The 24,667-nt window shown below is 48.6% G+C and overlaps 1 protein-coding gene across 2 annotated transcripts in view; it reads right to left on the bottom strand.

Annotated features, from left to right (window-relative positions):
* ST3GAL1 (ST3 beta-galactoside alpha-2,3-sialyltransferase 1) overlaps positions 1-24,667 on the bottom strand; it is a 116,527-nt gene that overhangs the window by 41,274 nt on the left and 50,586 nt on the right. For both annotated transcript variants that reach the window (XM_055349125.2, XM_063709524.1), the window contains one exon: positions 2,728-2,782. The gene's annotated coding sequence lies outside the window, so the exon portion shown is untranslated. The remainder of the gene's footprint in view (positions 1-2,727; positions 2,783-24,667) is intronic.

Raw genomic sequence — 24,667 nt, forward strand, 5'->3', positions numbered from 1 at the left:
CCTCCTTCCTAGGACATCTCTTTGCTAAGAGCCAGAGGTCTACAAAATCAAAGGGGAGCTGACAGAAGCCCCGTCCCCATGCCTGGCTACTACCTGCCTTAGAGGCAAAGGTTGTAGCATTTCCAGATCACAGAGGAACACACAGATGACCACACCTTTCTGTTCCATTTTCAGAGTCTCCAGGAGGGGGCGTGACTTGCCCAAGGTTGTACACTGGCTGAGGTGGCACTAAGATGAGACCACAGCACCTGAGGAGGCACCTGGCCCTGCTGTGGAGCCCAGGGTTCTGGTTCCTAGAGCGCCTGGAGCCTCGGAGCAACTTTCCTGAGACGGGGACCAGGGCCTCTCTCGGCCATAATGGGCTCAATCCTGAACTCAGGTATGCTGATGCTCTGGGATTGTCCAGGCCACGGCACCCAAGGGGGATGGGGCTGTTTTTCCCAAATACCACCCCTCTTCCGAGTTCTTGGCCCCAGGAGCCCTTCTTTTTTATCAACTCACAAATCTATGTGAGCAAAATAAAAACAGAAAACAAAGTCAGAGAGAACCTGGGGTCCCTAACTCCTCAGCATGTCTCTTCCAGCACACCCAGCCCCATGAACTGCTCCCCCAGGCTGGTGCCAATACCACCCTGTGATGAAGGAGGGACCTGAGCCCGCACACAGGGGCCTGAGCCTAATGGCTGTGCCAAGACAGAGGTCTGTCAGCCACTGCACCCCTACCCGGGCCCTGTCTGCCTGCTGCACCTCCCTCCCTGAGCTCAGCACAAGGTCAGCAGTGTAGTTGCCAAAACTGTTTCTTCTGCTATTTCTGTGGTTTTTGAATCCGGATTCCTGCCCTGCCTGGAAAGACGGGCCTGACACAGTGGACTGCAGTGTGCTGCGAACTCACAGCCTTAGTTAAAGAAGGCATTTTGAGAACACATGCAAAGCAAGAAGATAAAACCATTGCAAACTTCACCAAACACAGAAATTGTGCAAAGAGGATTAAGGACTAAGACAAGTAGTTTCCTATTAGAGATACACCTTTCTTCTCTCCCATGCAATTTTGTTGGAATTTTTTTTTTTTTTTTGGTGAGACGGAGTCTCGCTCTTTTGCCCAGGCTGGAGTGCAGGGGCGCAATCTCGGCTAACTGCAACCTCCGTGCCTCCTGGGTTCAAGCAATTCTCCTGCCTCAGCCTCCCGAGTAGCTGGGATTACAGGCGCCCACCACCATGCCTGGCTAATTTTTGTATTTTTAGTAGAGATAAGGTTTCACCATGTTGGCCAGGCTGGTCTTGAACTCCAGACCTCAGGTGATCCGCCTGCCTCAGCCTCCCAATGTGCTAGGATTACAGGCATGAACCACCATGCCCGGCGGATTTTTCTTGCTACACAACCCCCACCCCACTGCCACATTCCTGCAGACACTTGGAGGTGACTAAGGAAGGGATACTAGAGGTGAGCAGCCACTGTGATGGTAGGGGGATGTGGGAGCAAACACCCAGAGAATCAAACTCAAAGAGCAGGATGTTACACCAAGCACACTCCCTGCCCCAGGGCCTTTGCACCTGCTGTTCCCTCTACCAAAACTGTTCCTACCCCAGAATCCATATGGCTTGCTCACTCACTGCATTCACGTTTCTGTCCAAATGCCTTCCTTGGAGAAGCCTTCCCTGGTCACCCTAAAATAGCATCGCTGTCTCTGCCGCTTGTTCTGTGGCATTCCCCTTCACAGCCTTCATCAGGAACTGGCGCTCGACAGTGGACTGAATGTCTGTCCCTCTGTCTTCCCCCGCCAGAAGGCAGGCAGTTCATCCGACTCCCTGACTGCTGTGTGCCTGCCGGGAGCAGTGGTAGGCCCTCAATGAGTACATGTGGACTGCAGGGACAGCGAGCTGTGAAACAGCAAAGCGCTCAGCACTCAGGGAGCAAAGATTCATTCTGATTTGTGCCTCCCAAGAGGTGGGGGTGTGGTTGTTTCTGGGCCTCAGTGTCCTTATCTGGAAAATGGGATGATTATAATTAAACTTCCAATGAGCCCTGCCCATGAACAGCCAGGGCTGGTGTCCAGCTAGGGCAGGTGCCCTCTGATCTGGCAACCTCGTGTTTGGAGGGTTTTTTTTTTTCTCTAGCTGAGCTCTGCTTGCCCCTGACTGAGCAGACCAACTACCCTCAAAGAAGGCAAGGTAGAACTCAGCCCACAGACTTCCTTTGGCTTTTGCAAAAACAACAAAACCAAAAATACTACAAACCACACCGTGTAACTATGCAACCATCCAGAGTGGTGCTGAGTGAGATTGAGTCCTGCCTGCCGGGCTTTTCTGTGGCTGAGGCAGAATGTGAGGCACACAGCACACGAAGAGGCACCTGGGCCCTGCTGTGGGGTCCCAGGGGTCTGGTTCCTAGAGATCCTGGGGCCTCGGAGCAACCCTCCTGGGAGAATGGACCCAGGCCCCTGCTGGCCACAGTGAGCTCGATCCTGAACCCAGGTGCGCTGAAGCTCCGGGTTTGTCCTGGCCACGGCACCCACTGGGAATGGGGATGTTTTTCTCAAATGCCACCACCCTTCTGAATTTTTGGACCCAGGGGCCCTCTCCTTTCAACCCAGGAATCTGTGTGAGTACCATCAAAACAGAAAACAAAGTCGCAGGTCTCCCCTTTTTAAGGCAAAGAAAGCAAAGCAATTTAGAGCACAGGTTCTGGAGTAAAAGAGAGCTGGGTTCGAACCCCAGCTTTGCCACTTACCGGCTGTGTGACCTCAGTGGAGTCTCTTAACCTCTCTGAACCTCAGTTTCTTCATCTGAAAAACAGAAGAAAATACTCAGGAGACTTAGCATGGGGAGAGGGCGAGAGGAATGGTGAGACAGCTTCTGTCCCTACTTGGCTCAGATATACACAGTAAATGTTAAGTGCTCATGTGAAGCCTCTGAGCCCTTTCAAGCCACTCAGTGTGGGGAGAGAAGAGAGTCACCTAAAGAGCACTGGATGGGAGCCAGGGGACCTACGTGCAGAAGCTTCCTGTCCCAAACTGCAAACAGAAAGCTCTGAACTGCATGATCTCTAAGACCACTTCCTGTTGTAAAAATGCTAAATTTGGAGAGCCTGCCCCAAGGAGTTTTAATCAACATGCAAAACACCGAAATGGGGGAAGAATGAGTCAAAGAGGGCCAGGACAAAGGGCTCTTGCTCAAACCCTGAAGGATGAGGATGGGTGGGGTAGACAGAAAGTGAGAGGATGGCACATCCTTTTTCTGGGACCTGCTGTGTGCCTGGCACTGGGTTAAGGCCTTTCACATACATTATTTAGCCTCATGACAGTCCCTTGGGGTAGCTCCAGCCTCGCCATCACACACAGAAGGAAACCAAAGCTCAGAGGTCGAGCAGCTCGGCGTACTAAGGGGAGCAAGGGCAGAATGGGGACTGGAATCCAGGTCTGCAGGTCAAAGACTGTTCTCACCCACCCCCATCCCCATCCCCAAGGAAGCGTGTGCACTCGCAACAGGGCTGGGGGCAGGTCACAGATCTCACTGGGCAGGGGCGGGAGGTAGTTCTGAGTCTGGCATATTCTTCTAACTGGCAGGAAACAGACAGCTAGGCATTTTGTGAAGGAACAGAGAGACGTGAATCTAAGACTCAAGATTAGAGAAGTGGTGTTGTCATTGTTGTAATGTTTTTCCTAAATCTTGAATGAGAAGAGGGTGCTCAGTCGAGGGCAATAACAAATGATAATCATGCTCTACCCACAGCTGGCAGCAGCTTTGGTCACAGCTGCTGTTGTTCCTATCACCTGTAATGCACTTTTCCACCAGGGACAGGGATAAAAAGAACTTTCTGAGCTGTTAAGACTGCCTGGGCCTCATTCTCACCCTCTCCCCATGCCCCATCAATAATGGATGAGTCTGAGGCCCTCAGACGTTAATATCACACCAAGAGGCCCACGGGGGCCAGAAGGAGGGAGGAGGTGCCTAGGGTGGGGCTGCCCTGCCTCTGACTCTCTAAAGAAACAACTCGAAAGGGACATTTTTAGTATAATTACAAGTAAGTACTTTTCAGAACAAGCAACACCTGCTCTTTGCGTCCTTTTCCCCAACACTGCAGGGAAGGTTACTGGGAGGAGACACATCTTAACATAACTAATGTCACCTGGGTCTGAGGGCAGTGATGAGGGTGGGGGGCTATGAAGCAAGACAGCCTGGGTCCAATTCTCAGCCCTGTCATTCACTGGCTGTACATCCTGCCAGGAGTCACTTAACCTCACTGTGCCTCAGTTTCCTCATCTGTAAAGAAAAAGAATAATAGTCCCCACCTCCTAGGGTTGCCAAGGAGATTAAGAGGATCAATGAATATGAAGTGCGTAAAGCATGCCTGGCCTCTCAGCCATGCTCCCTGAGGGCTGAGCTATCATCATCTTCATCATCATCATCACCTTCTACTCTGGGCCAGATGCTGTACATCTCACAGAAGGTATCTTTGTTCCTGTTTCCCTGATGAGGAAGTTGAGACTGAGGTCAAAAATGCACTGAATTAGTCATCATACAAATAATGAATTAGCAGTGAGCTGGGAGGGCACCAAGAACTTTCACCTGGTGCTCTCCTTCCCAACACTGCTGGGCTGAGCCACACCAGGCAAGGGGACTTGGACAGGCTTCGCTGTCCCCACGGCCTTTAATCTGTCTCTCCTCGGCTAACAGAGCTCTCTAATAAACAAACAGCCTCAGACATCGTTCTTTCTAAGCAAGGCCAGATGTGGGAAAGGTAACATGAGCGAGGATAGAAAAATCAACACAGGGTTTTTCAGTGTTACCATGGAATCCCAAGAGTTCACCCCAAGCCTAGGTCGTTCTGTGTCTGTGGGTGGCTACTCAAGAGCAGGAAAACACTCAGGCTCCTAGTCATAACCAGAAACTGCCCTAGACACAGGCAGCTAGAGTAAGTTCTCCCATGCCTGTCCAGCCCGGCCCTATCTGGCAGGGTCATTAGGTGCTCTCTTGAGGTGGGGAGCAGTAGCTGTGGGAGGGGGTTTGGAGAAGTACTGTCAATATGGAATCTATAAGAACATTTATGTAAAGGAACAATCTCTCTGGCTGGGTGCAGTGGTTCAGCCTGTAATCCCAGCACTTTAGAAGGTCGAGGTGGGCGGATCACTTGAGGTCAGGAGTTCAAAGACCAGCTTGGCCAACATGGTGAAACCGTCTCAACTAAAAATACAAAAATGAGCCAGGTGTAGTGGCAGGCATCTGTAATCCCAGCTACTCAGGAGGCTGAGGCAGGAGAATCGCTTGAACCCAGGAGGTGGAGGTTGCAGTGAGCCGAGATTTTGCCACTGTGCTCCAACCTGGGTGACAAGAGTGAAACTCCGTCTCAAAAAAACAAAACAAACAAACAAAAAAAAAAAACAAAAAAAAATCTCTAGCACTTTGGCTCTTGGCTCTGAGCGCTACCCAATACTTAGGAATAGCCACACAAGGCCATGGGGAAATGAAATCTGCTGAGATTTTGTGGGCAGAACAAGCCTTGTCTTAATGAGGTGCATCCTGGCTGGCAGAAGATGGTGGCTTGGCCGAAGTCTCCAAGCAGGTCAGCAACACAGCAGGCAGTGCAGCCCAGGGCACCTCAAACCCTGCGTGCCTTCTGTCAACTGCCTCAGGATTCACCGGGGGACTCAAGCATACATTTCCTGGTCACCTCATTTATGCCAGGAATTGGGAGAGGTTGCCAAAGGACAAAGAAAGCAAATGAGGCATTATCAGTGCAGGGAATAGCCAATCATGATAATGTGGGGCCTGCTATCCCTGGGGTACTAAGAGCAGCTTAGCTCTTATTCAGTGCTTGCCTGTAGGCCAGACACTGTCCTAACCCATTTAAATCATCACAAGAGCCCGGCAGAATTGGCCCTTGCTATGGACTGAACTGTCCCCCACACCCCCACCAAATTCATATGTTGATGCCTTAACCCTCAAGATGACTGTATTTGGAGATAAGGCCTTTAGGAAGGTAATAAGGTTAAATGAGGTCATAATGGTGGGGCCCTAATCTGTTAGAATTGATGTCCTTAAAAAAAAAAAAAGAGGTGCCAGAAAGCACTCTCACCATATGCACATAAGAAAGCCATGTGAGGACAAATTAGAAGGCTGCCATTTGCAAGCCAGAAAGAGAGCCCTCATCAGAAACCAACCCTGATGACACCTTGATCTTGGGCTTCCAGCTTCCAGATCTGTGAGAAAATAAATTTCTGTCGTTTAAGCTACCGAGTTTGTGATATTTTGTTATGGTAGTTCTCGCAAATTAATGCAGGACTATAATTATCATCCCCATTTTGCAGTTGAGGAAGCTGAGGCACAGTGTGGTCAAGCACTTTGCTGAAGGCCATATGACTACAACTATTAAGTGACAGAGATAGGAGTCAGGCCCAGGCATCTGTCTGCAGAGCCCAGTGTGGCCAACTGCATTATGCAACTATTTATTCCCCTTCTAGCAGCCTCCACCTCTCACTGTGGGAGGACAGACAGTATACCTCCCTGCTCCACTGACATTGGGCTTGGCCATGTCACTTGCTTTGGTTGACAGAGTGTGTGCAGTTCTGGTATGTGCCATCTCTGAGCAGAAAGCTGAAATCTGACTATGTAGTTCTTTCAGTTCTGGTTAGAGGACAGCATGTCCTGGTTAGCGACTACCTTCACCCTGGACCTTAAACTGAGAAAATTCACAGAGCATTGCTGAGCCACAGCTGACCTGCAGGTTACCCACAGCATTTTCACTTGTAATGAACGAGAAATAAACATCTGTTGCAAGTCACTGAGCTTGGAAGATTTTGTTATGCAGCAAAACTGACAAACACAGAGTTCCTTTTGCAAGTATTCTATCTCCCCCCAACAAACGTTTGATTTGTAAGAACTGAGTAGGTAGTCAGGAGATCCGACTTCCACTCAGGCTCTGCCATTTTGCAGCTCAGTGGCCATGGATAAGCCATTTCATCTCTGAACTTTAGTTTTCTCATCTGCAAAACAGGGATAATAAGCATCCTTACATTCTGGGGCTGTTGTAAGGATTCAGTGTCTGTAACAATTAGGATCCACTGTCTGCTCCCCCTCCGCCCCATCTCCGCCACCCCTCCTTGAAGGCCCTCCCTCCTTCCTTTCCTTCCTCCCTCCGTCCAGCCCCCCACTTCCTGGTTGCCTTAAGAAACTCCACCCTAGCTGGGCCAATTGTTCTTTGATCAATTGTTTTTCCTTATCTGTGTCTAACCCGCATGGACTCTTCTGCCTGGGTTTTACAAATGGCAAGTACGTCGCAGCTCCACCCTAGGCCTTATCGTTAACAAGGACTTTCCTGAATATCTCCAGATGTAGTGAAAGCAGGTACATGTCAAGTATATGGAACTACATGGCATTTCCTAAAAATAACTGAACGAGAGTGGAGAAAAAAACATGCACTGCCCACCTTGAAAGGCAGCGATGGCGGCACTGTGAATTATGTTTACGATGAGGTGATGCATTAGGGCTGAAGATAGAGGAGTCTGGATTAGAATCAAGTGCTGCTCTTTCAGCACAGCCTTACAGTAGGTGCTCCCTCAGCCAGGCAGTGTGGGATGTCTACACTGTACATGGAGAGGAGGGGAGGCTGGTCCTGCTCGGGGAGGTGGCAGGAAGTAGGCTGGGAGGAGCAGAACTTCATTGGGTTCCTGTGAAGTGAAGGCCGGGCTTTCCCAGCCTGGAGGATCACTGAAGCCCAGAATGGAAGGTAGGGAGGGAGGGCATCTGGAGAGTCTGACTCCTCTCCCCGTCCTCCAGTCCTGCATCATAGATGAGAAACTAAGGCCTGCAAAAGGGCAGTGCCTTCACCAAGGTCATGGAGCCAGCCAGCCTCAGAACTTGGACTAGAACCCAGTCTCCTGAGACCTGCTCAGTCATCATTCCATCGCCGGGCCTCCTGCTCAGTTAGAAGGAAATGAGATTCATCCCTTTTGCTGGCTTGGAAGGCAAATGTCAAGTTTCTCTACTCTTGTGGGTGGATTTACCAAAACTCAATCCAATCCAATCAGCTTTTCTTTGAGTCATTTCAAAACATCTCCCGTTTCGGGGAAAGAATCAAGCCCATTCACCCACTGCCTGGAGCCTGGAATTGAAAGTGGGTAGTGAAGTGGGAAGTCAATCCCAGGCATAAAATAATAGCTGCTTGTTTCTGGTTTAGTTTTTTGAGTCCTTATTTGTTAGTTTGTTTTTCCCCCAAGTCCTGAGATAGGCCATGTTGGGGGAGAGTGGCCACAGGAAGGTACAGGCTCTGCCCTCAAGAGCTTCCACTCAAGAGTATGAGATAGGACCTTCTATGGTCGAGAAGAGACAGGGGAGTTCAGCATAGGTTGGGCTGGGCAGGGAAGGCTTCGGAGAGGAGGTCAGACTGGCAACTCTTCTGGAAAACGGGAAGAAGATGACAAGGCAGAAGAGAAAAGGAATTCTAGTCTTGGAGGGTAAAGTTTTGAAAAGGAGTGAGGAGGACAAACATTCCAGATTTTTGTTTTTTCGGGGGGAACTAGGGGGAAGTAGAAAGAGTTTGTAATGGGGAGGAGAATCCACGATCTCGAAGTTCAGGAAGTTGGGTGAGAGTGAGCCTCAGTTTCTTCACCTGCTAAACAGAAAAGACGGGCTAACTCTGCAGACACCTGGGGGTGGTCAATGATGTAGTAAATGTGAAACATCCCAGAAAAGGCACTGCAGACAATTTGGAGTTGCAGTATCCAATGCAGCATCCATGGTTGACAGACAATTCTTCATGGGTCTCTTGCACTTCTGTGTGTCTTGCAAGCAGAAGCACTGACAGCCTTCTTTTCTGAACTACCTTTTTAAGGAGGCACAGAGCCTGGAACATAGAGATAGTGTCTCCTTCCAGAGCAGGGCTCAGGTGTGCTTACTCTCCAGTATCATAAAGATAACGCCTCCCTCCAAGAGAGAAGTTGAGTAGGTTCACTTGCAGCCCATTATAATAAAAGATTGTGGTTCCTCATCTATGAAGCAAGCCTGTGGGTCTTGGGGTACAAGTAGAAATGATGCAAACATGAAACTTGGGCTGCCTGCCGTGCTGGAGTAAAGTCTTTTGGCTCTGATCCAGGAAGCTGCTATCTTTTGTCAGCATCTGCCAACGAGCTAATTTGTTGGCTTGCAAATAGGGTGACATCTCAGGTCTGTCATAGTTCTTTATATCTACTAGCCTCACGTGGCTATTTCTTTTCTTTTTTTTTTTTTTTTGAGACGAAGTTTCACTCTTGTCGCCCAGGGTGGAGTGCGGTGGTCCAGTCTTGGCTCATTGCAATCTCCACCTCCTGGGTTCAAGCGATTCTCCTGCCTCAGTCTCCCGAGTAGCTGGGATTACAGGTGCGTGCCACCATGCCTGGCTAATTTTTGTATTTTTAGTGGAGACAGGGTTTCACTATATTGGCCAGGCTAGTCTCGAACTCCTGACCCCACAATCCACCCACCTCGGCCTCCCAAAATGCTGGAATTACAGGCATGAGCCACCGCACTCACCTGCTATTTCTAATGAAACTTATATTTTAAATTTAAAATACAAGTCCTCAGTTGCACTCATTAATTAACTAATGAATGCCACTAATTAAATTAACTGAATTAAAATAGAATAAAATGTAAAGAACAGTTCCTCAGTTGCACCAGCTCAATTTCAAGTGCTTGTCTCATGTGGCTAGCAGCTACTGACCCGGGCAGTACCGACATAGAGCATTTCCATCATCAGGAAAGTTCTATTGGAGAGTGCTGACCGAGAAGTAGAGAGCACAGGGTCTGGGCCAGACTGACTTGCATTAACCCTTGTTCTATTCCTCACTGGCTTGGAGACTTTGAATAGGTTATTGTACCTCACTGAGTTCCAATTTTTCATCTGTAAGATGAGAACAACATGACTGACCTGATGGGGTCCTTGTGAGGCTCACACAAGACAACACGTACAAAGCGATCTGCCCAGCTTGGGCATGTGGCAAGGGCTCCCTAAATAAGAGCAAATATTTTTAGGTATTAAGCAAATAAATGGCAGATCTCCTTTGTATTACAGTGGGAGATGGTGATGGGCAACCTTGAAAGATAGGATTGGTTGGAAGAAACTTGGCAAACTGCGGCTGGGCATGGTGGCTCACGCCTGTAATCCCAACACTTTGGGAGGCAGAGGTGGGCAGATCACCAGAGGTCAGGAGTTCGAGATCAGCCTGGCCAACATGGTGAAACCCCATTTCTACTTAAAATACAAAAATTAGCCGGGCGTGGTGGTACGCACCTGTAATCCCAGCTACTCAGGAGGCTGAGGCAGGAGAATTGCTTGAATCTGCGAGGCGGAGGTTGCAGTAAGCCGAGATCGTGCCATTGCACTCCAGCTTGGGGGACAAGAGCGAGACTTTGTTCCAAAGAAAAGAAAAAAAAAGAAAGCTGGGCTGGGTGTGGTGGCTCACGCCTGTAATACCAACACTTTGGGAGGCCGAGGTGGGTGGATCACAAGGTCAGGAGATGGAGACCATTCTGGCTAACACGGTGAAACCCTGTCTCCACTAAAAAATAAATAAATAAGTAAATAAATAAAAATAAAAATAAAGAAACTTGGCAAACTGCAGAGGGACCTCAAAACCCAGGCCTACAAGTTAGTCCTTGACCCAGAGACATTTGGGAGCCTCAGAAGATTATAGGCAGCAGGAAGGAAAGACAGAAATCCAAGAATTCCACATAAGAAACGTGTTCTAGACTCTGGAGTCCAGGTAATTTGGTGTTTGAATCAGATGCCAGGTGACAGGAGGGAAGAGAAATGAGTGTGCTACCATGCTGTTGGGGAAAGATGGACATTCTCAACTCTACTACTCATCAGTAGAGGAAACCACAGGATAGAGTTCCTTGACTTCCCTCTTTGCTCTCTGAAGTCCTACAGTGCTTTCTGAGTCTGCCTGGAGAAAGAGAAAGAATAGGAAGGCACAGTCTTGTGATGCATCTTCCCCCCCACCCACGCCCATGGCGATGGTAGGGAAGAGCATAGGCTTTGGCCCAGGAGGGTTGGCTTCGAGTCCCGGCACTGCCATTCCTAGCTGTGTGGTCCCAGGAAGGTATTTCACCTCTGCCAGCCACGGCTTCCACCTTGCAGGCACGGGCATTACCAGGCCCATTTCTCGGGGTTGCTGGGAAAGTTAGATGAGATAATATAGGCCAAGTCTCTTGGAGAGTTCCTGGCACATTGTAGGGACATGAAGAAAAGAAGACGTATTGTTTCTTTCTTCTCCAGGCCAGCCCAGAGGACGAGCAGGAAACCTGAGCAGCATGGAGGGCAGGGGATGGTAATCAAGAACCGCTGGACTTTCCTTACGTAGCAAATTACGCCCGGTGACCCTGGGAGCCACTTCACCTGGAAAGGCAGGTTTCAGGTTTTCATTTCCTTAGCTGGGGTCAGGCTACCTGGAAGGTGCTGGGTCCCTGCAGAGTAGATGCTGCTGGCACTCTGCCCAGAGGCCTCTTCTGGCTGGGCCACCACCCCTCAGCTGCTGTGACTATTGGCTGCTGACAGCTCACAGCTGTCCCTTGATCCAGATAACTGCCTCTGGCCACAGAGGAGCTGCCTCCCCTGGGAGGTGCCCACCCTCTCACCCCCCACACCCTAGGCAGCCCACAGACAATGACAGAGGGACATGGGGTTACACAGGGTTGGCCTCCTTTGCCTTTTCCTTCGGTTTCCCCCACTGATGGTAAGTACTAGAGTTGAAAAAAAGGCATCCTTCCCCAACAGCGTGGAGGCACACTCATTTCTCTTCCCTACTGCCACCTGGAGTCTGATTCAAACACCAAACTGCCTGGACTCCAGAGTCCAGAACACGTTTCTTATGTGGAATTATCGGATTCCTGTCTTTCCTTTCTGCTGCCTATAATCTTCTGAGGCTCCCAAATGTCCCTGAGTCCAGGCCAAATTTTCAGGTTTGTGGGACAGCCTCATGGTACAGTTTGTGCTCTGGGGTTGGCCGTGGGATCAGGCTGAAGGTTGACTGTAGCTGGGAGCACATCCCTGCTCAGCAGCTCCCCTGCGTAGCCCTGTGTCCCCCACCCTTTCCCTGGAACACTTCCTCTGCAATCTACGTGCACGGAGTCCCAGACTCAGGTTCTACGGGGAGGAAACTGAGATCCCTGTTTGAGGCTGATCTCTGCAGCGACTGTAAGGAAGAGACAACCTCAGAAGCAGGGCACTCGCTCAAATTCAGAGACCTTCCTCAAGAGCTGGGAGGATCCTCAATAACCACCGAGTCCAGACTCTTGGCTTTTGTGAGGAACCAGAGCCATTGGTCATTTAGTAAAGACTCGTTGGGTCCCAAGAATGTGCCAGGCTCTCTTTGGGATACTGGAGATACAATGAGGAGTGAAATATATAGTCCCTCTCTGAAAGCTTGTGCATCATACAAAACAGTGCAGATAATGGTAAATGCTTTTGCACAAAACCCCATAAGACTTGGAGGCAAGCAGAAATGACGCAAGTATGAAACTCAAGCTGGCTGCCCGCTGTGCTTTGAGTAATGAAGTCCCTTGTCTCTGATCCAGGAAGCTCCTGTCTTCTGCCAGCATCTGTCAGCAGGCTAATTTGTCAGCTTGCAAATAGGGAGACATCTCAGGCTTCTCCCAGTTCTTTACAGTTACTAGCCTCATGTGGCTATTTCCAATTAAAATTAAATTTTAAGTTTAAAATGCAGTTCCTCAGATGCACTCATTAATTAACTAATTAGTGTTCCTAACTAAATTAGCTAATCAATTAAAATAATTAGCTAATTAACTGAAACTGAATGAAATTTAAAGCACAGTTCCTCAGTGTCACCAGCCAAATTTCAAGTGCTTAGTAGCCTCATGCAGTGAGCGGCTACTGAACAGGACAGTACAGATATTGAACATTTCCATCACTGGGAAAGTTCTATCGGAGAATACTGGTTGTGCAGTCGAGGCACAGGGTCTAGGGCCAGACAGACGCGGGTTCCACCCTTGTGTTTCACTTGACGGGAGACTCTGAGTTAGCTATGGAGCCTCTCTAAGGTTCGTCTGTAAAATGAGAATAGGACTTCACAAGCCTCCTGTGAGGATCACAGGACACCACTGCAAATGAGAGGGCGTGGGGCACCAGGGGGACCGTGAGACTGAGCTCCTGAGTGAGCCGCTTGCAAACACCATGTGAAGAGAGCGGAGCTCAGGCGGAGGGACATGCCAGTGGGAGATCACAGGGTGGAAAGTAGCTGCTGGTATTCAGCTGGTGTGGGACAGGTGTGCTGAGTAAAAGGGATAATTTTACAGGACAAGGTCAGTGAGGGAAGCAGAGCTGATCATGTCCCTCTGGAGGGCAGTGAATGTAACCCAGCAAAAATTAGTGAAGGAGGACCAGGCACCGTGGCTAACGCCTGTAATCCCAGTCCTTTGGGAGGCCAAGGCGGGTGGATCAGCTGAGGTCTGGAGTTCGAGACCAGCCTGGCCAAAATGGTGAAACCCCATCTCTACTAAAAATACAAAAAATCAGCTGGGCTTGGTGGCACACACCTGTAATCCCAGCTACTCGGGTGGCTGAGGCAGGAGAATTGCTTAAACCCAGAAGGCAGAGGTTGCAGTGAGCCAAGATCACACCATTGCACTCCAGCCTGGGCAACAAGAGTGAAACTCTGTCTCAAAAAAAAAAAATAGCAATGGAGAATGGCTCTTCACACTTCTCTCTGGAAACTTCCCCTGGTTTCCCGCTGTCCCTACTGCATCACACACCTGTTTTCAGGGGACTTCCCAGGTTAAGCCTTTCAAAAAATAGATTTCAACAACTGAAGATGAATCCTGGGGAATAAGCCAATTAGTGGCCTTTTGAACACCAGCTCCACTTCCCAAAGTGCTTCTCTGGGCACAATGTGCAGGCAACTATCAGATACGAGGCCAATAAATATACCATCGCCCCTTCACCTCACATCATGTGAAACACAGGCTACTGGAAGCTCGGTGAATACCTGCTGCACATCGTTAGAGAGGAACTGAGGCAGAGTGAGCTTTCAGAGATAGTCTGCACCTATCTGAAGACAGCGGGTCCACTATGTACATGCCGGGCAATTCTAAACCAGTGCTAAAGCATTTGAACCCTCAGACTTCTCCTCTGTAAAATGGGAATGCAAGTAAAAATGAGAGTGGATTGAAAATTTCAGTTTAAAATGCAGTTTTTCAATTGCATTAACTAATTAGTGCCACTAATTAATTAGCTAATTAATTAAAATAATTAGCTAATAATTAAAATGGAATAAAATTTAAAGCACCGTTCCTCAGTTGCACCAGCCCAATTTCAAGTGGATTTACAAACTCCATGCACTCTGAGCAGTGTCTGGTTTTCTCATCATTACTGACAGTGTCATGTTGCCTGGACCCAGTGGTCCTCCTGTACCCCATGGTGGCCACCATAAGCTGAGAACAGCAGAGACTCGGAGCAAACTCCATCACAGGGGAAGGACAGGGAATGAAGCAGGTGACTGCGGCGGCCAATCTTTGGCTCTTTTTTTCCTAAGTCCTCACACTGTATGATTCACGCAAATAACCAGTGACCTTTTCAAATAGGATTTTAAATGATAAACAGAAGTGCTTGTAGCCATAGCAGATAGAGGGCAAAGAAATGAAAACCTCGTCATTTTCCTTCTTTAAATCTCCAGCATTATTATCTAGCGCCTGAATTAAATCCTTGTGATACACTTGCACATTTTGGCAGTAAATACTCATTTTAGGGGTTTTAAAAGATCAACAAACACATTTTAAAAATTCTTGTCCAGCCAGAGCTTGCTAAGGACAGGAAAGCAAGGTTATCTGGGCTTGGGGGCTTTAATTAACAGTGCTTATGGGGAGGTAGATAGGCATTAAATCTGCGGTTCTTGCAAAAGTAGCAAAAGTTAGTGTAATGGAATTGTTCCAGCACATCTAATAACAGAAGGGTGGTTGTATTTATTGAACACCTAGTATGTGACTGGCCCTTGGCCTACAATGGCTAACATTTCCCAGCTATGTAGATGTGCACTGTTTCAGACACTTGATGTGGATTAAGCCATTCAATCTTCCAAACAATCTATTAGTAGGTGACTTATCTCTCCATATTTACACAAGCACAAAGAGGTGAAGTCACTTGTTCCAGGGCACACAGCTAGTAGGCAGCAAAGTCAGTCACCCAAACGTAGGTCACCAGGCTCCGGAGTGATGCCAACGTGCCACACCAACAGATGCTACCTAAGTTGTCTCACTGCACCTTCACTAGAGACCTTTCGAGTCACATACTATTAGTCAGGGTTCTCTAGAGGGACAGGACTAATAGGATAGATGTATATATAAAGGGGAGTTTATTAAGGAGAAGGCCAGGCACGGTGGCTCATGCCTGTAATCCCAGTACTTTGGGAGGCCGAGGCGGGCAGATCATGAGGTCAAGAGATTGAGATCATTCTGGCCAACGTGGTGAAACCCCATCTCTACTAAAAATACAACAAATTAGCTGGGCATGGTGGCATACACCTGTAGTCCCAGCTACTTGGTAGGCTGAGGCAGGAGGATCGCTTGAACCCGGGAGGCAGAGGTTGCAGTGAGCTGAGAATGAGCCACTGCACTACAGCTTGGCAACAGAGCGAGACTCTGTCTCAAAACAAAACAAAACAAAAATATTAAGAAGAATTGACTCACACCATCACAAGGTAAAGTCCCATGATAGGCCGTCTGCAAGTTGAAAACCAAGGAAACCAGTGGTAGATCAGTATGAGACCCAGAACTTCAAAAGGATGGGAGCCAACAGCACAGCCTTCAGTCTGTGGCCAAAGGCCCAAGAGCCCCTGGCAAACCACTGGTGTAAGTCCAAGAGTCCAAAAAAAAAACTGAAGAACTCGGAGTCCAATGTTCGAGGGCAGGAAGCATCCAGCACAGGAGAAAGATGGAGGCCGGAAGACTCAGCCAGTCTACCAGTCTAGTCCTTCCACGTTCCTCTGCCTGCTTTTATCCTAGCCATGCTGGCAGCTGATTAGATGGTGCCCATTCAGATTGAGGGTGGGTCTGCCTCTCCCAGTCCACTGACTCAAAGGTTAATCTCCTTTGGTAACACTCTCAAAGACACCCAAGAACAATACCTTTTATCATTCAATCAAACGAGTTGACAGTCAATATTAAGCATCACACATACCATCATCTCGGAGGTCATTGAAAGGTGAAGGGCCTGTCCCAGGTCCTATGGCCAGCTGTGAGTCTGTGAGTCCGCACAGGGTTGGTCCAGGCCCGAGCCTGTTTTTCCAGTACGTCATGAGACCAACCAAACTGAGGGTCGGGAGGAGACGGGGAGAACACCCATCTGACCTTCTCACACTCAGAAAACCCTTTGCAAAACCAGCTGGGTTTTTTAGTTTATCATTCAAAGTTATAGGATAGGAAAGTTATATCTTGAATACAGCACTGGGTTTAAGAACATCTTTGAAACAACATTAAAAGAAAAGGGTAGAGGAGCTAAGTGTAAAATTCACATGTGATTCCTTAAGATCAAACCTGACAATCCAGTCTCTGGGAGGGTCCGGATTAGAGGGGAGGAAGGGGCCTGATGGCTTCCATAGAAGGAAGCTGGAGGGTCTCACTTGGGGTCTCACTGGGACTGACGAAGACCAGGTGGTTGGCTGAACATGTCTCTCAAGACACAATGGGCCCAGTGTCCTCAGAGAACACGGTCATCAATGTCAGTGGAAAGAATAAAGATCAGAGGAGAGGCACAGGACGAGGGGACACCCCTCTGGAGTGCTACCCCCACCTCAGCCCTGCTGAAGAGCTCCCCCAGACCCAGATGCCTCGGCCTTCACTCGTGACTTTGCCCCTGTCTGCAGCAGTGCCCACTCTCGCCTCTTCTCCTGAGAACTAAAGACCTACCGAGATCCAAGGAGACGCCAGTACATCTTCTGTGAGCACTCATCACTGCTGGGGCATTACACTTACACCACTTTTGAGGACTTTTCCTCTTCTCTAGTTTTTTGTTTTTCTTTCATTTAATTTTGGAGTAGGGAAGGCCTCCCATATTTATATAGAAGAAAAGACTGAACACATAAGAAATGTGAACGTCTGTGTACACAATGTCCACGGCTACTTTTGTGCTCCAATGGCACAAACAGATGGTACTGAGATGGCACGGCTCTCAAAGCCTAAAATATTTATTATCTGATTCTTTCTAGAAAAAGGTTTTGGCTGGGCGTAATGGCTCACACCTGTAATCCCAGTATTTTGGGAGGCTGAGGCGGGAGGATCACAAGGTCAGGAGTTCAAGACCAGTCTAGCCAACATGGTGAAACCCCATCTCTACTAAAAATACAAAAATAAAAATAGCCAGGCGTGGTGACTTGCGCCTATAATCCCAGCTACTCGGGGGGCTGAGGGAGGAGAATTGCTTGAACCCAGGAGGTGGAGGTTGCAGTGAGCTGAGATTACGCCATTGCACTCCAGCCTGGGTAACAGAGCAAGACTCTGTCTCGAAAAAAAAAATAAAAAAGACAAGAAAAAATGTTCATCCCTGTGCTAAGAGACTAAATGCCCTGAATGACAGTGCAAACTAAATGGCAAACCAGGAAGCGTATTTTCAGCCCATGTCGGGCACCTGGCTAATATCCATAATAAACACAAAGAGCTCTTGCAAAAACGATCATCACAAATGCACACAACACAAATTTTTTAAAATAGTAGATAAAAGGCAAATCAATATTGAAGAAATGCACACAACCAATAGGCTACGAAGAGTAGTTCTACTTCACTAACAATCAAAGTGACACAGACAACATAGGTATGTCCTTTCTTACTCATGGGGATCTAAGATTAACACCAATGACCCACCCCTAGTTCATTCTTCATAGGACCATTTCCCACCCAGTACAGCAAGCTCCCTGGCCACAGGCAGTGGGTACTATTCATTTTGGCTTTAGGATCATTGCAGGAGCTCAGAATGGACCAGTGTCACAGCTATTTGCTCCCCGTCATATCTCCAGCAAGGAGCCTGGGGTGAGGGCTCCTTCCATGCCATGGAAGAGAATGGAACAGGCAGGAATCAAGAGGGTGAGGGTGGGCTGGGGTTGCCCTGCTCCCAAAGGATCCTGTGCTCCCATCTTACAGCCGCCAGTCCTTTCCTGGGGAGCACCTCTCCTCCACTGCATGCTCTCCTAGTGGGATGGTAAATGCACAGGCTGCCCTCCCACGACAGAAGCAAGGGCTCCCTAGAAGCTCCTCGTACTCCTGCATTCTCAGGCAATGAGATTCCATCCTGGGCCTTGACTTCTGAGCAAATGAGCAAGGCTACAAGGAAGGAGGTGTCCTGCAATCCTGGGGCACTAGGTGGGGAGGGTCAGGGTTCAGACATCACATGGGTCTGCCTGCTAAGACCCTCGAGATCTCCTGGGTTCCTGGTTTTTCCCATCCAGGGTTCTAGGCCTTCAATTCAATCTTGTGGGGGCACTCACAGCTTCCAAGGCAGGAGGGAAGCAACACCGCACATTGCCATGTGCCGTCCTCCGATGGCCCCCCGCTCCCCCAGCAGATGCCAAGCCCTCTGGGAAGTCCATCTCCCTCCTGCTGCCCAGACAAACCCTACTCATATTTCATAGCCCAGATGACCAGCCCCTCCCTTCTTGATGATGTCTTTGGGGTGATCCAACTCCCCCACCCTCTGCCAGCTTCTTCATTTTCTGGACCTCTCTGCTCTCCCATCATGGTCCTGGCCTTAGTGGAAAGGCCTGCCTCCGAGGACGAGGTCCTCACTGCCATCTTGCAAGAGAGCTCGCTCCCATGCCATGCCAGGCAGCCAGGCCTCCTGGGCCCACACCCTGCTCCTGGCAAGACTTCAGCCCCCTTCTGCTTTGTCCTCCTGCTTTCTCCCTTACTCTGTTTCAGTCATGTCAGCCTCTGATACAGTCTGGATATTTGTCCCCTCCAAATCTCACCTTAAAATGTGATCCCCAGTGTTGGAAGTGGGGCCCTGTGGGAGGCATCTGGGTCATGGGGAGCAAATCCCTCATGAACGGCTTGATGCTGTCCTCCGGGTAATGAGTGAGTGCTCACTCTACTAGTTCTCAAGGGTTCTCATTGTTTAAAAGAGCCCCTACGAATGAGGTTTTGACCCAGTAGGCTCTGGCCACCTCCCCTTTTCCATAAAGTTTTTTCTAGAAGCCATGACATTTCTCCTCTTTGATGGAGAAATCTTCCTACTATTACCCTTACCATGAGTTTTCCAGACAAGCAACCTAAAATTAATAATTAGCACAGCTCTCATACTAATTATTATTTTAATCCTAGGCCTAGCCTATGAGTGAGCCCAAAAGAGGTTAGAATGAATTGGTACTTAGTTAAACCAAAACAAATGATTTCAACTCAGTAGATTGTGATAAATCATAATTACCAAATGCCCTCTATTTATATAAATATTATGTTAGCTTTTATTATGTCTATTTTTTTGGTAGGAGGGGACAGTGTCTTGCTCTGTCACCCAGGCTGGAGTGCAGTGCAGTGGTGCGATCTCGGCTCACTGCAACCTCCACCTCCAGCCTCCCAGGTTTAAGTGATTCTCTTGCTCAGCCTCCCAAGTAGCTGGGACTACAGGTGCCTATCACCATGCCTGGCTAATTTTTGTACTTTTAATAGAGACGGAGTTTCTACTAAACCCACCAGGCTGGTCTTGAACTCCTGACCTCAGGTGATCCGCCCACCTCGGCCTCCCAAAGTGCTGGGATTATAGGCGTGAGCCATTGCACTGGTCCTTATTATGTCTTTAACGGGGATAAGTCTACCGAGCCTCCCTGCTATGCCTAGAAGGTATAATTTTATCAATATTTATTATGAGCACTCTCCCCTCTCTCTTGTTCCCTCTCCCTCCATGGGACATGCCAGCTCCCCTTCTTCTTCTGCCACAACTTGAAGCTTCCTGAGGTCCTCACAAAAAGCAGATGTCAGTGCTATGCTTTTTGTACAGCCTGCAGAATTGTGAGCCAAATAAACTTCATTTATTTATAAATTACTCACCCTTATGCATTCCTTTACAGCAATGCAGAGAACAGACTAATACACTCCCCATCCATTCTTGGGGAATCAAGCTCATTCCTGCCCCGGGGCCTTTGCACTTGCTGAATTTTCTGGCTCCCTCCTATCATTCCTGTCCCAGCTCAAATGTCATCCTTCAAGGAGGAGGAATATAAGGCCAAAACCATTTACATTTCTCTAGCTGTTTTCTTGGCAATTTAGATCCATCCATTCAACCAGAGTCTCACAATAGCTCTGTGAGGCTGGCAGGGCAGCAATTATAAAAGTGGCCAGCCCAATGTCACAGCTAAAACACTGCAAGCTGGAACTGCTTATAACCCTCATAACTCTAAGCCCAGGTTCGTTTCCTAAGTCATGTGCCCGATCACAAAGAAGAATCAACATCCCTCACTGATGATGAGATTTGATAGGCAGGCTCTCTAAGAACACCAGGTCAAGGGCAAAAGGAATGTCGTCAAATCAGACTCCAGGCATCCAGCTGGAGGGACCCTCCAGGAAGAGATAGAGTTGATCTCTGTACCTTCAGAGTGAACATATTAGTTCAGCAAATACACAAACCACTTTCTCTGAGCAGAAGTGACACCTTGGCAGCTTCCTGCCCACTGGCATGAGAGCTGTTTTCCTGCTGGTTGGCAGCAGGCTAGAATTTGCCCTGTGCCAAGTTCCTGGTTAGGACTTTATTGAAACCATTACGGGGACGTTTTCAGTAACACAGTGGCTGGACAGTCCCATGGATGAGGGCCAGCAGGCCCCAGTCCTCTGGATTCTGCTGTTCCAAGCTATGTGACCTTGAGCAAGTCCCTGTCCCTTTACTCCTCTAAGCTTTAGTCCCTGCCTTGAATAAAGGTGCTGGGGAAGAGCCCACCAAACTGGTGGATAACTCACCCAGTCTTGCACTTTTTTATTTTTTTATTTTTTTATTTTTTTTGAGACAGAGTCTCACTCTCTCACCCAGGCTGGAGTGCAGTGGTGCAATCTCAGTTCACTGCAACCTCTGCCTCCCGGGTTCAAGCGATTCTCCTGCCTCAGCCTCCCAAGTAGCTGGGACTACAGGCGTGTGCCAACCCACAGGGCTAATTTTGTATTTTTAGTAAAGACAGGGTTTCACCATATTGGTCAGGCTAGTCTTGAACTCCTGATCTCAAGTGATCTGCCTGCTTTGGCCTTCCCAAGTGCTGGGATTACAGGCATGAGCCAACGCGCCCGGCCCAGACTTGGGCACTTTGTTTCCATCATGGTCACTAACTCCCTGGGGACTTCTGGAAAGTCCTTAACTGCTGAGCCTCAGTTTCCCAACCTGTCAAATACTGGGCTAAATCAGAGGTATGAAAACAATTGCCCCACAGGCATGTTTTGTCTGCACTGTAGAGCACAACAAAACTTTGAATTAGGTGCAACAATAATCAGAAAGTTTTACATAAAAATCTAGAGTTCTGGCTACCTTTGAAAAAGGTGGGGAAGATCCAGGAACCCTGAGCTCACATTATCCATAGGACAATCTCGCAGAGCTGAGTGGCAGCCATCTCTCCTTTGGATGGCACCTAGTCAGTTTTACAATTCACTGCAGACCCCACTGCTCTCTACTGTCTTGCCCAGATGTTTCAACCCATTTGTGTTACCCATGTGGCCCCTGGGGATATATGAAACTGACTCCTGGGCTGAGTGTTCCAACGGTCACCTCTGCTCCTACTGTCCATGACTTGTCTGATATTCACATGCCAACAGATGCTGCCTGCCATCCCCTGGGGCAGTCAGTGGAGGGCTGACCAGCTTGAGGGTGGGTCCTGCAGGGCTGCCTTCCACTGCACTGCTAAGGGAGAGGCCCTGCCTCTGCCAGGATTCCAATCCCCCAGTCAGAACAAAGATGACAGCCTCCAAAATGCACCAATCAGCCACCAGCCGTGTGAAGCTCTCTGCTGCAGCTGCAGCCTCCTGTAATTACCTGCCCCGTGTAATAATGTCCCCATTTAGAAATCTTAGAAAGGATCCTGCAAGGAGAACTTTTTCCTTGATAATTTCCTGATCAGAGAATTTCAGGGTTGGAAAAGACTTTTAAAAGGGCATCTAGAGCAACCCTTCATTTGATGCTTAAATCTTATCCAGCGAGACTGACACATACCAATTGGTCAAGGACTTCAGGTTTGCCCAGCACTGCTGGAAGCTGGGAATACAAAAATGCAGCAAACACAGCCCCACCCAGGAGGGCTCCCTAGGCTTGGAGGCTGGTCAGGTAAACATAGTGACAAACAAGGACTGCAAGGACTCTAAAACCCAAAAGCTACCATTTGCTCAGCCGTACTATGCGCCAAACACTTTGAATAAATTATCCCACCTAATTCTCAAGAAAATTCTTCTAGGAGGTGCTATTTTTAATCCCCAGCTTGCAAGTAAGGATCTGAGGCTCAGAGAGATTAAGGCCCTTGGTTAAGGCCACAGAGCCTGTAGGTGCTGGAGCAGACTCTGATCCCAGCAGTGCAAGGCTCTGGAGGAGAATCTGTAAACACGACCTCAGCCTGCTATTGACAAGGGCAGCCTGTGGAGGGAAGAGAGGAGGCCTGAGATTAGAGCCCCTTGGAGGTGCAAACGTCTGTCTATGTTAAATTCTGAAGGGTAAGCAGAAGAGACATGGAGGTCAGGGTAGGGTAGGGAAAGGGAGGACAGAGGGGCCTGGTGAGGGCAGGCAGGGCAGGCATGAAGGTCTAGGGCCTCATTAGCAATCAGAAATGCAAATAAAAACAGAATAAGACATCCTTGATACCTACTAGCCTGGCAAAAATTAGAAGACACTGTGATGCCAAGAAGGCACAGTGATGCCAAGTGTTAGCAGGCATGTGCAGACACTCATGCCTCATGCCCTGTCAGTGAAAGTGTGGACTCATTAGCCACACTAGCTAATGGAGGTACAGGTGCAAGGACGTACCTGGAGGTACAGGGGCAAGTTACACACAGGCACACCCTAGGCCCCAGCAATTCCATTCCTGGGTAAATACTAGAGCTGTGCAAGCTACTGAGCAAATTCCAGAATGTTCTTATGTATGTTAAAGGAAGATAAATTATGGCTCACAAAGAATTTAAAATAGCATGGGGGAAATGCTTTATTATAATGTCAAGCTGGCATGAGTCAGGAAATAAATGGGATGACAGTAGTCACCTTATCCATAACAGAATTACCTGGGAGGTGTCCGAGAGATACATGCCAGGCACACATTAAGAACTCAGTAAAGGAGGCCGGGCTCGGGAGCGCACGCCTGTAATCCCAGCACTTTGGGAGGCTGAGGTGGGTGGATCACTTGAAGTCAGGAGTTTGAGACCAACCTGACCAACATAGTGAAACCCCATGCCTACTAAAAAAAAAATACAAACATTAGCGGGGCATGATAGCACTTGTCTGTAATCCTAGCTACTTGGGAGGCTGAGGCATAAGAATTGCTTGAACCTGGGAGGCAGAAGCTGCAATGAGCTGAGATTGCACCACTGCGCTCCAGCCTGAGTGAAAGAGTGAGACTCTGTCTCAAAAACAAAACAAAATAAACAAAAAGAACCCAGTAAAGGAATGCGGGCAAGGATTCTTACTTCCAAGCATCATATTTTGGGACCTCTGAGCAGGTCTTTACAATCTTCCCCACTCATCATTCTTTCAGCCCACGCATATTTACTGAGCAGCTGCAATGGGCCAGGTAATGTTTGTGGGGGCTAAGTCTACAGCAGGGAACAAAACAGATGAAGGGAGCTGAAATTCTAGGGGAGGCAGAGAGTATGCAAAGAAATGAGTGTGCAGAGGTCAGCTGATAGGGAGGAACATAGAGAGGCTGGAGCTGGGGACAGCTCGCAGCGGGGTGTGGTGTGCACAACACCTGCCCACACGCTGCTTGGTATATATTCCGTGGTGAATTCCATCTTGCTGGAGGCAGCCCCCTCTTCTGGCACCACAGAAGTTTCTGCGTCTTGACACTTCTGCCTTCAAAATGCTCCTAGTTGTTCCACTTTCAACTGAAACAATTTAGATCATCAGGACTCCTAGAGCTTCTCACAAGTCACTATGAAAAGCTGTTGGGTATGGGCCCACCTAGGACCTTTCCTGAGCCAGGAGCTCATGGGTTTGGACTCCTGTTCAGCAGAAACATGAACCCCCTGCAGGGAAGCAGGGTCTCTGGCAGCCCACCCCACCATAGCCTCCAGTCTAGAACAAAAGGACATTTGCTTCAGGTATCAAAAGCCTCAAAAAGTGCTCTTTGCTTCTACTGCATACATAATTCCCCTTTTCGGAGTCTATTCCAGGAAATGGCTCAATGTGCAGTTTTGTGCCCAAAGATGTTTATCATGTTATTTTTTGTGGGTTTTTTTTTTTTTTTTTTGACAGAGTCTCGCTTTGTCGTCCAGGCTAAAGTGCTATGGTGCGATCCCAGCTCACTGCAACCTCTGCCTCCCAGGTTCAGGCAATTCTTGTGCCTCAGCCTCCTGAGTAGCTGGGATTATAGGTGTGCAACACCACACCTAGCTAATTTTTGTTTTTGTGGGTTTTTTTTTTTTTTTGAGACAGTCTTGCTCTGTTGCCCAGGCTAGAGTGCAGTGGTGCAATCTTGGCTCACTTCAACCTCCGCTTCCCCGGTTCAAGCAATTCTCCTGCCTCAGCCTCC

This window comes from Gorilla gorilla, chromosome 7 (assembly GCF_029281585.2).
Source record: "Gorilla gorilla gorilla isolate KB3781 chromosome 7, NHGRI_mGorGor1-v2.1_pri, whole genome shotgun sequence".
NCBI classification, from domain to species: Eukaryota; Metazoa; Chordata; class Mammalia; order Primates; family Hominidae; genus Gorilla; species Gorilla gorilla.